Here is an 11,525-nt window from a genome sequence, read left to right on the forward strand (position 1 = left end):
CGGCAGCTGTTACAACAAAGAAAGCGAGTCAATTAACTCGACGGACTTATCGAAATTATTTAATTGACATGTTAGAACGGAATGAAGGGAAAGGTTGTCTAGTGGGCCATGTCGTCTATCTTGTGAATGGCGGGATTGTTAAAGGGGTCACATTGTTGCGGGTGAGTTGACGATTATGACTGCAGACTTATATTCAGAATCCGGAAACAATCAACCAGAAAGATGAACGTAATGTGTCATTGTGCGCTTTTCAGACCTCTCCTTTTATCAACTTTCGACAGCAATTTTCAACACAAAATAGCTTCTTTATTAGCTTGAGAAAGCTACTCACAGTTAATCAGATACTTTTAAAAAACTTTGCGCTGGATGGATCCTTTTATGTTCGGCAGTACTGGCGGAAATACGACATGGCAGAGTACACACGCAGCAGCAAACTAAAGCTTTCTTGCAAATACCATGCAACATGAGCAGACGGACCCGCATAGGTCACACTTTGCCGCCATAAATTGACTCCGCGGAGCAGAACGGCCAGTTACGAGTGCAGCAAATGTGGCAACAAAACCGGTTCAATGGAGAGAAACAATAATTTGTATAAACAAACTAATCGTTTACAAAAACACACCCTTCTGTGGCCTTGGCCGAACAGGTAGCACGCTTCCATACTTCCGTTGTCAGTTATTAAGATTTTCACGTTTCTCATGTTCGTAATCCAAGCACGTCACGGGACAAACTGAACAACACTCAACACAATCCGTCTAAATTGAGTCCGAACGATGTTTTGGGGCCCTCATCGCGCCTACATATATCATTCCTACCAACTTGCTACACAGACCTCTTTTTGAGGGTGATGGGGGGACTGTGGTCTATGCTTACACCACAGTCCTCTCACACCCTACATACTAACACTAACTTTGATCAAAACGCTATACATGCATAAATGCCTTCATAGGCAATCAATTAATAGTATAGTGTTGTACTGGCCGGTGACCATACACTCTCTAACGTTTTCCACTTACTGTTGGGTGTTAGTTTTTTTTTATACCTAACTTCTGGCAAATTACAAACTTTCTTTGGATGGAACCATCGATTGTTTCATCGATAATCCCTGTGACGCGTCAACACTCATATGTTTCCAATTAGATCACTCCAACTGGTCTACGGGGGATCAAATTAGATATCGTACGTGGCTCATCAACTGTGACATTCAATATTCTATATATCTAGTTGCAGAGATCTGAATCGATTGTTTAATCCGCTGGGATTTGACAGACATAATAACACACATCAGTCAAAGCTAGCACTATGGAGGGCAAGTTAGTATGTTGAAAACTGATATCACAAAGGTTCGTCGAGACCCCTTCAAAGCAAGTTTCTTCAAGAGCGCATGTATGATTGCACTTTCAGAGCTGGCCATGGCAGACACCTAAACGGAGCACACACTGAAATTTCACTTGCAGGGATCCGATAGTAACACATCAGTCGAACAGTCTTACAGGTAGCCAGGCGTGTATATTTCAGGCTCTTATCGCAAAAACTGCTGGAATTTTTCGTCTTAGTTCACGGCAGCATGGGCTCAACCTTAGCAAACACACACGGGCACAACCAAACGCACGCAAAAACACGACCAAATACCAAGAACTATCAAACCTGTTTTTGTGACGGAAATTTTTCAGACGGGAATAGAAACACCGATCCTCTTCTGCAAGTTTCTTGGCATGAAGAAATGAACTGTAACACAGGCATCAAAGGGTTGACATTTGTAGATCATTAAATTTGCATATCATGCAAATACCCTTTAACATACCGGTATGTGTGCAAATATCGTAACCACGCATTAAATAAATAGAAATTCCTCTACTTCAAATAACTATCTACAGTAAACAACCCTAGAATAGTTAATGGCGCAATGGCAATTAATTTTTATTGCATAATAATACGACATAACGCAACGCAATGAAATATTTCGCATGGCCACTCTTTGTTCTTTTTGCAAGGCCTATCATGGTATGCAATAATCACACGTTGACACAGTTAGCACGGATAACGTGACCTATTGGCCTGGAAATTGTAATTTGTCCAGGTAAAGGGACCCAGGGCCTTGAAAATCCACTTTACCTCGATAGTCGAATTACCAGGCTGTAAGCCAGTACTTTATCGTGACCTTTGACCTACTGCCTGGGGATTTGATTGTGCGTTGTGGGTTTTTTTTCGGAGATTTCTCTTTTAATGTCGCTACGGTTTTGACTACCAAGCTGTGAAATATGCTGTCATCTCAAATTTCAAGTTTGCCATGCACATTTCTCTCTTTTGTCAAAAAATGACTGATCATGAGCTCGGCTTTGAACGGCAAACGTTATTGTTCACTTCAGCGTGAGTGCCAGCCAATTGGTTTTTAACCTGATGTGCAACGCGCTCATTTCTTTGTACTGCGACTGAAAACTCCCTCCCATGGGTTCGAAGTTATGGGGTCTGGCATACCTATGTCCACATCCTGCCTGCAGGAGTTATTCATCCTCGGAAACAAAAACCCACATCCGAATCCTTTCGTCCTGGAATCCAGCCAACTTTACCTATAACACTAGCATACACTGATACACCAAGATCTAGGCCTTGGCCCGCCCACGTGAAACCAGGGCGCACAATTAATGTTCTTCATGAAAACCCTTGATCATAATACAAATCAAACAGTGTCATGTCGATGGTTACTCGACCCCGAGAAGCAACACTTGGTTGTCAAGTATGACACGAGTGTAGTTACCAAATTTCGTGCTTGATAGCAAACTTCATTTTCGTTAATATTAGACATATAAACTGGTTATTTTCATCTCGTTGAATAAGCTTGGTTTCGAATCACGCTCATTTTAATCATGTTATCCCGTTTTACCAAAACATTCTAATTCTGTCTAAATGTTCTACTGGTCTCAGCATAGTAAGACACGAAACACAACGTGGCTTATATTGGGGCATGTGGGAAATGTTAGCGTAAAAGGGTGGGGTTGAACGACGATAAGATGCGTTCTGGTACTTTGAAAACAACACCGTATCTAATTCAGACAACGTCATATCTTCTTGTTCAACTTTCGACCGTGGCAAGCCCTGAACATGCATATGAACCACGGTCCCTCCACCAGTTGCAGGTTCATGCCGAATACCGAGGGACTGTGGATCAAATAGAAGCAGTATAGTTGCCGTTGCTGCTACACCAACAAGACGACGATTAGGCCACTAGATTAAGAACTTAGTGAGCAGCCGTTACACGATAAGCAGCGATAAGTATTCAAGTCATGACAGCGAATCAGACAACTCCAAAAAGTCTAAAAGTCTTATCTCGCTTTAAATATCGCCAGGGGCAAAGTAAATGGCTGGACTGTCTAACTTTAACATTATCTATGGTACACATTCTCGACATCGAGGCGCAGCGAACCCAAATTCCTTTACATCAACGATGCCTCAATCTACAGTCAGGGCTACAGGAAACGATGAACGATAGTAAAAATCCAATTTTGCGCTCACATGGATACAGCTAATTTAAAATGATTCAAGCTGCCCTGACCATCAATTATAGACAAGTAGAATAAGAACGTTGCATCTCATGAATGGCGTAATTAGCCATTGTCTCTGACAAATCACTGTTAATTGTTTTTCTACAGGATGTGACAATGTGGGATTACCATTGCACCAATTCTAAAATACCTTTTTTACGCGTGCGGTGAAGTTTGACCTATACATAACTGATAGCCAGTTTTAAATCGTAACGTTCACTGACTTTTGACCAAAAATAAAGACTGCTCCAATGAGCAAAACCAAGTGAGGTAGTCATCATATTGCTGGCTTCGCATGAACTTTGACATCGCGCATGTCCATTGTGATTCAATGGGTCTGTTTTGTGGTCCCTCTTTCTCTCGATAATTTGAAAGCAAACTTCGTGTGGGTTTCCTGTATTTCTGAATTATACTACTGTGGTCAATCTTAGTACACACCTAGCGTGTGCCTATTGAACATTGAAGATAAAAGAACATAAAGGTTGGAAATGTTTATAACTCTTTATTTCATGTCCGGACCACAAATTCGTTTGAAGCAAAAAAAAATACGAACTAGACTTTCATCAAGGCGTTCAGTATTACAAATGAGGAAATATGAAACAGCTCATTTTATAGATGAAGTCCCCTTCAATAAAACGAACGTCGACTTGAAGGGAAAAACCCAAATTCGACAAATACTGTCAAGGAAAAGAAGGGATGAATGAACGGGTTTCAAGGTAACTCGGACAACTTGGAATGCCCCCCGCCCCTTCCTGTTCTATTCGGTCGAATGTTTAAGAAGGAATCGACTTTGCTCCCAATGTCCTTTTCTCCTATCTTGCCGTTGTATGATTGGACCAGGTAACCTATAAACTATCATTGCATTTGGTAGATACCGAGTGTGCAGTAGGTTGCCAAAGTTGACGGTGCAGCCTAATGGTTTGCACGGGGAACTAACTAGTCAGTTTGTCGTGTGGTTGATTTGCCTGTGTCCAAAAGTGCGCCATCTGCTCCTAGGAGGAACGGACACTTTATTTTCCACTGCGTAATTAGTTCAGTGTTTTCGATGGCACATTTATCGAAGGGTCGTGATGACTGGGCTATGATTTGTTGGGCAGAAATCGCGTAAAATGTGGTTTAACTATTGGATGTACGTAGTGACTAAAACATCATGAACTCTTGTCTTCCAAATCCAAAATATCGTCTATCAAAATCGCGTTTATCAAAACGGTCAATAAGATCCGTGTGGGTCACTTCAGGCCATCTGAAATCACTCGGTAACCAGTTTTCAAGTTAAAACTTACACGTTTTTGGACTTTGTTCGGTGAGTGTTGTCAGTTAAATTTGCCGGCTCCATGAAGGAGTCCTATCGACCAAACTGCCACCATATTTCTTCAGCAAATTCAACAAACATTATTCAAAACGTTCATAATTCACAGGATTAATCCCGGACGTTTAGACTTTTAATAACGTTGCCAATTACGGAGTTTTCGATTCGCTCAAAGGATGTTTGCATAGTTCAAAAGAAAACACGATTTCCTGACCTAATTTATTGACACAACTGCGCTTACTAAATCGAAACAATGCCCTGCGTCTGATTCTAACACCCCACAGGTGTGAATATACAAATAACATGGCGGTATCCATCAGAGATAAGATTGGGATTCCAGAGCAGGTATTGGCGCTGTTTGTTCCTGTGTGATTTCTGAGGATGACGATAATGCCCGCCAGCGGCAAAAAAACGACTGATTGAAATTTGGGAATCAAGCGAGGGTATAAATGACCATCTTGTTTGCGCATGCATTCTTTGCGATTGTCGTCTGCGCAAATTCCCGCCATTTGACATGAAATGTTTGTTGTTCGCTTACATATCAATGTACAGGGTGTATTTATAGTTTTAAAGTCGTTTTCCCCACATTTCTTTATATGTCCCGACGGTGTATAGAGAGCAACGCTTGGGCGGGGATCTGCTATTTAAATAACCCTTCTCACAAGCCGCTGTAAACACAGTCGTCTAAAAGGGCACGATAGTTTTACTGTTCTTGATGCCCTGGCATCCGGGAACGTCTGCAGAGCCCAGTTGGAATTCTATCACGTCTTAACGTCTGGATATTGCCACGTAAGATGTTTTGCCATCTGATGTACACATCCGGGAGATTGCTAGTAAAAATTGACAAGCATTGAAATTTCTTTGTAGTCTCTAAATACTCGGCCTTGGTTTGCGGTAGCAAATCACCCCGTGCATCTTTAGTCAGACTGGAATTGTTTGAAGCACGTCTGCAATGCAGAAGTGCCAAGAATAGTGTCCAGCCGGTGAAGTCAGGTGTCGGGTAAATAAGGTGTAAACGACAATCAGACAGACGATCGCCAAGCGGATTATCAGAATGGTATTACTGCGTGTTTATTGTTGTCTACCAGTCAGATCCACATTAGACGACATTTCGGCTCAGCCGGATGACAAGACACGTCAACAGAATGGAGACAAGTTTTGTGCAACCCACTGATTGACAAACACTTGCCAAAGGAAGGTGTTTGCTCTTTGCTTGCTAGTCACGCCGTCGCCATCACTTTATGGCTGCGGAGGCCGATCGTAACCATCGCAATTGCGTTTCCCTTATTCGTTTGCATCAATGTGGCGACACAGTGTGGGCGCCAAGCAACGGAGTGGTTCATGAAGTTATCACTTGTCAAAATTATAGAATAATTAAAGTCTCCATAGTTCAAATAACAAATGGGTGAGGATAATAAATCGTCACCTTTGTCGACTCTAATGAAAACTATCGGGAATTTATGACGGAATTCATTGTCTCCGTGTGACGTCATTGCTGATATGATGGAACATGCATATGTTTACGCATGGAGGCAACCAACGTCCATGGTTTAAAGTGTGCGCATCTCAGCCTGCACTTTCGCGATCTGCTCAGTCAACCTGTACATCCCCCTACCCCCTATGGGTTAGTAGTTAGAAGGGAACAGCTCTTTAAAATCGGCCATCTCAAGTCCACGCCACTAGCCTTCATTAACAGACACTGTGTAAATGCTTAATTATATTATTACTCATTGCCAAAACGAAGGATTTCCGAGTAAGGAAATCTCAAACTGTTACGACCTCGCTGTTTTCCTAGAGACTAGAAGAACCTCAAGGCCTCTGCGTAGTCTAGGTTTTACAGCACACCGAAACTGCGAAGAAGTTTTGACCATATATTAGACTATGCTTTTCCTCTTGAAGACGTTCGTTATTGTTATTTTTGGGTTTTTTCATGTTTACGAAAAGGTATCCACGTCCATGCGCGTAGGATGTTGTCGTGCGTTGTCGGCTGTAATGGCAGCGGCCAATCTGTTACTTTAAAAATAGTGCAAAACGCTGTCGATGAAAATTAACTATTCTCTGTCTCCATGGATTGGCGAATTACTTTCGCATCTTCTTGGTGCAATGTGCAAGTACGGTGAGAGCAGACGACAATTTTCGACAGACTGCTTGCGGCCTAAATCTACCATAGTCTTTGACCATGGAGGTAGCTTTGACCCCACAGTAGCTTTGTGCTGTCACTTCAACTGTGTCCTTTCGGCTTCTTTGAGAATCTGTAGCATGTTCGTTTGTTTGAACGGGTCTTGTTCATTCACTGTGACTTTTGAAATCCCCCTTTTTTGTCAGTGTCATTGTTTTGCGAATGATATGCTTCAAAGCTCAGTAATGTAAAGCACAGCGCGATCTTGTTACTTTTTAAGGTCGACAAAGGAGTCTGTCGGAAATTGGTGTATCGGGTTGTCAAATGTTCAACACCTGAGACACCAGGCACAGTTGTGCAAACAAACAAACCACGAAAGGCACATAAATAAACATGGTGTGCCACCCGTCAGTGAAAGGTTCTTTTGCAAAAATGGAACCTGATCGTCTGCGCTCGCCATCATGGGTTCGGAAAAAAGACATATCTCGGATGTTGGGTCAGTCTTGTACTACTCGCACAAAACAACTAGTCTATCGAACCAAGAATGACAGTTGCCTTACTACTTGTAGTTCTCGGATATATGAGCCATGATTTGACTGAACACGGACATGAATTTTTTTCGGCTTTGTAGAAGTGATGACCATCCTAAATACTACGTCCATCAGAGCAGAGGATACTCCCTGTTTGATCTGAAACAGTGGGTACTGTGCGTATTTGCTCTAGCATACCTCCTTAAACGGATAATAACAAAAATCAATTCTACTAAAATGTGAAAGACAATAGTTTGTTTGGAGCTCTTAAGGCCACTCAATCAATCTCCGAGACAGTGTCGGCGGTTTTCGTAATGTTGGAGCTCCAAACAATATAAGTAACGATTTTCTTACAGACAACCTTGCACAAAATGGCCCCTGGAAGCATCTTCACTAGCCTGTGGCTACAGCGATGCCCAGTGGCCACCTAGGTAGTCGACGTGATGGAAACCATTGGCATGGCGTTTTGGTTTGGACGAATAGGCAGGCATTATGTGACACATACCTTGCAAAATTAACACATAGCCACCTTAGAAAAACCAGGCATTTGTTTTAGTCCGTAATCACATGCAAATTTGTATATCCGGACATTGTCCGCAGTCGTTTTCCGTGCAAATAAAAGTTGAGAACAGTAGCTCAACTGTTGCGCACCTGTGTCTCATCTAGATATTACTGATAAAATCAAGAACTAATCTATTCCCTAAGTGCTCGTATCTACAGGAAAGATAGCGCTCGGCATCGATGCGAACAGCTTGAGGTGTGTTTTTTCAAGTCAGAGGAAGTGAAATTAGATACAGAGAAGAGAGACGATTACAACGGGACCCTGGTTGTCTTGGTATTGTTTCAACGCGCGTAGCGTCTGGTCGACTACCTTTTCAACTGTCGCGTACTCCCCACTGTCACGGGTGAAAACCAGGCTGCTGTTATCTTTTCACTGAGCAGAACACTACAAATGAACTGTGAAAAAAAACCCTCAGCCAGGGTTCTTGGGTTAAACAATAATTAACACATAGTGTAGCCCAACTTACACGCACTAAACATATGTTAACAATACGTTTATCTGTATAGAATGCACAGCAGACAACAGACGGATAGCAGGGTACTTTTCAACTCCGCCGATGATGAAAGGTCAAGCAAGAATGGCGCTCTCCTTGCAGACTGCACGGACTTCGAACACAAAGGCCGGCCCTACTAGATAATGCAGTACTTCACCGCGGAAATCGCCGACTGAGGTAATTGGATCTGACCGACTCTGCAGGAAGAGATGGCTTCATTCTCTGCCCGGCTACCACAGTTACACTACACACACTGTTATAGTTCATTAATCTAGAATTTCTGGGACTACAGTCTCTCAGTGTATATCGGCTTTTTTCCGAACTGAACTGAACTGAATGGATACAATATTTTCTCATAGCTTTAAAATCGGTTTGCACTTTTAAAATGCTGAGTGCAAATAACCGAATGACATGTGTGAATAACTTTTCTTCTTGATTCCATTCTTTTGAAATCCATAAACGTTAAAAGGAAGTATTGTTTCACTTGAATGGACAATCAACATTTAAATGCCATTCGCAAGACGTATCGAGTACAGGAAAACCTTTGAAAGCAGCCAAAGAGACTCCGCTCAGTTCACTAGCGCAAGGAACTACGCCGCTAACGAGTGTTTACACCGCGTTTCTAAATTACTTGGGACAACACAGCTTGCACCCAGTTTCAAGTTCATTTCAAGTTGAAGTAGGTTTGTCAACAACGAAATGCCTCCGGTCAATAGATATCTATCATTTACATTTTGTCTTTTCTTGCACCTGGCCGACTTCACACGAATTCTACACTTCGGTGTGAAATGGCAATCTCGGGGTTTTTTAGAACTGTTAACCCTTTATATATTGTATGTGTGTTTGAGACAGGTAAATACCAGACTCCGAGCTCCGATCACCAGAAACAAAATCACCTCCTTAGAATCGTTGGTTCGGTGGGGGCCAATAAACTTTACACAGGGATTTGTAGATTTTCCCTGTAAATTAACTCGTATGTCCTTGACGCGGGAACTGTCACTCCTACAGTGTACCAACTCGTGAGGTATTACCAGACAGTGCTGGGTCAAGGCAAACTCACCGTAGCAAATAAGCACAAACTTAATGAACTCAATGCTTTTATTGAGAGTTAAGTTGGAAATTTAATGTCCATAGTTCAGACAGTGTGTAAAGCTATGAACTTACCTGAAAATCGGCGGTTCAGCCAGGGACAGTGATCTGTGTTGACAACTAAACGCCGGCTCCTGACCTCTATGCTTGGTGAATTCAAAGCGTCCGATCTCTCAAAGGTATATTGTACACACGTAGAGTAATGCTTGTCCGGGTCACACACGGGGAGAAGTCAGCTGTGCTATGCCGGTCTTCGGACTGGCCCATTCACTATATGTACCCTCTGTTTGTTGTGACTCAGGTTCATTCAACAAACCAATTACCGCGCATGCGTCTGCCAAAAAAATTATCCATAGGGTCAACCATTTTGGCCCTGCATACGAAATCAGGAGCGACCGATTTATTTTTTGTTGTTGAACGCTTTCCACCCTCGATATCTATATCACAATAGTACCAAACGATCGGTCTATTTGCGCAATAAAAATCATAACTGTTCTCTTTACACGCCGGTCTGCCGTTACTCGGATACCGAAACGCCCGAAATCTTCCTACTAATCGACAAGTGAAACACCCCTATGCAAAAAGTAAATGGACTTTCCTGGCTATTCTTTTCAGCGCATTTACCCCGCCGGGCATGGGGTGGAACAGCACAAGGACAGGTCGCGACGAGGTCAGCAACTGGACAGTTCTTCGCATAAATTGCCAAAGTTTATAGCTCACAATGGTGTGGATGGTTGGTCAAGGATAGAAATCAAACAAAAATGTTAAGAAGAACACTACAACACAATCAATGTATGGCGAAGTCGATACCAGGAAGACAGCGACTTGTGAATCAATTTCTGCTGAAGGATAAAGCGTACCATTCAATAAACTTGACTGACGCAAATATTAAAGTGACGTGCATGTGCACTTTTAAGTTCGTAATGTGAGGAACACCGTTTTCCATGACTTTAAAGCAATGTAAGAATTTTCTGCTGTGAAGAGTATTAAACAGGCGACAAAAATGATGTACAAACGAAAACACCTATAGGTGTATCGAAAAACCTGGAAATGAGTCAAGAACGTGCGGCGTGCCAGTCTTGGAAAGTTATCAAGGACGCGTGTCAGAATTGGCTGAGGATCAAAAAGTCTACAAACCGGTAAAGTATAATAGTAAATCCGAGGACGATCAAAACAATATCGCTTGCAGCTTAAGTTATCGAATGACCGCGATGTTTTGGTTTTTTATTGTGACGCTTGACTAAATACTGCCGGAGTTACGAAACGATAGCCTTCGAACTGTTGGTCACAGGTAGTAACAATTACACTTCTTGGCACTTTTTTCAAGTGATAGTACATATGAGGTCGGCGAACTTTTGCCAGTTTTATGGCACTGTCTGTCGTTGGTATTATCCATGTATTTCTTGCATTTCAATGAAATGGGCGGAGGTGATTGCACTTTACGATTCGAAGTCATGGAACGTGTTCTTGCAATCACAAAATTTACTTCTTCAAAGCTACTTCCGTTAAAATAGAATAAACAGCCAATAATTCTTCTTTCCCGCCGTAGTTACATAACATTCAAGAAAAAACATTTCCCGTCGCCGTGTGAACGATAACGTAGAAGTGGGTCACAGAACTGCATGACTCTACAACTTGTTCAAGTCTCCTTCTCTATATTAACAGCAAATAGGCTCAGAAGGCATTCCATCGTATTGTATACCAGGGTAGCAACGCGTGGTTACGCGTATCCACACCGTTGGAAACACCCAATTATTTTCCCCCTCAACGTTATCAATAAAATGTTTGAAAAATATGTTATTTTTAAAGTTAAAATTGTATTGACGCGTTTGTAGGTCAGGTCCAAGTTAGTTCAGCCAATCGTAATCGTCGTACATTGTT

General features: G+C 42.2%; 1 protein-coding gene across 3 annotated transcripts in view; it reads right to left on the reverse strand.

Moving 5' to 3' along the window:
• Positions 1-10,183, reverse strand: part of LOC139128612 (insulin-like growth factor-binding protein complex acid labile subunit) — a 35,919-nt gene extending 25,736 nt beyond the window's left edge. The window contains exons 1-2 of one of the 3 annotated variants that reach the window (XM_070694499.1): positions 9,720-9,889; positions 7,531-7,701 (exon numbers count right to left, since the gene is read on the reverse strand). The gene's annotated coding sequence lies outside the window, so the exon portion shown is untranslated. Of the gene's footprint in view, positions 1-1,647; positions 1,767-7,530; positions 7,702-9,719 lie in introns of those variants that run through there. The other 2 variants (XM_070694384.1, XM_070694441.1) reach the window with 2 other exon arrangements.
• Positions 10,184-11,525: the final 1,342 nt, after the last annotated feature.

This window comes from Ptychodera flava, chromosome 1 (genome assembly GCF_041260155.1).
Source record: "Ptychodera flava strain L36383 chromosome 1, AS_Pfla_20210202, whole genome shotgun sequence".
NCBI classification, from domain to species: Eukaryota; Metazoa; Hemichordata; class Enteropneusta; family Ptychoderidae; genus Ptychodera; species Ptychodera flava.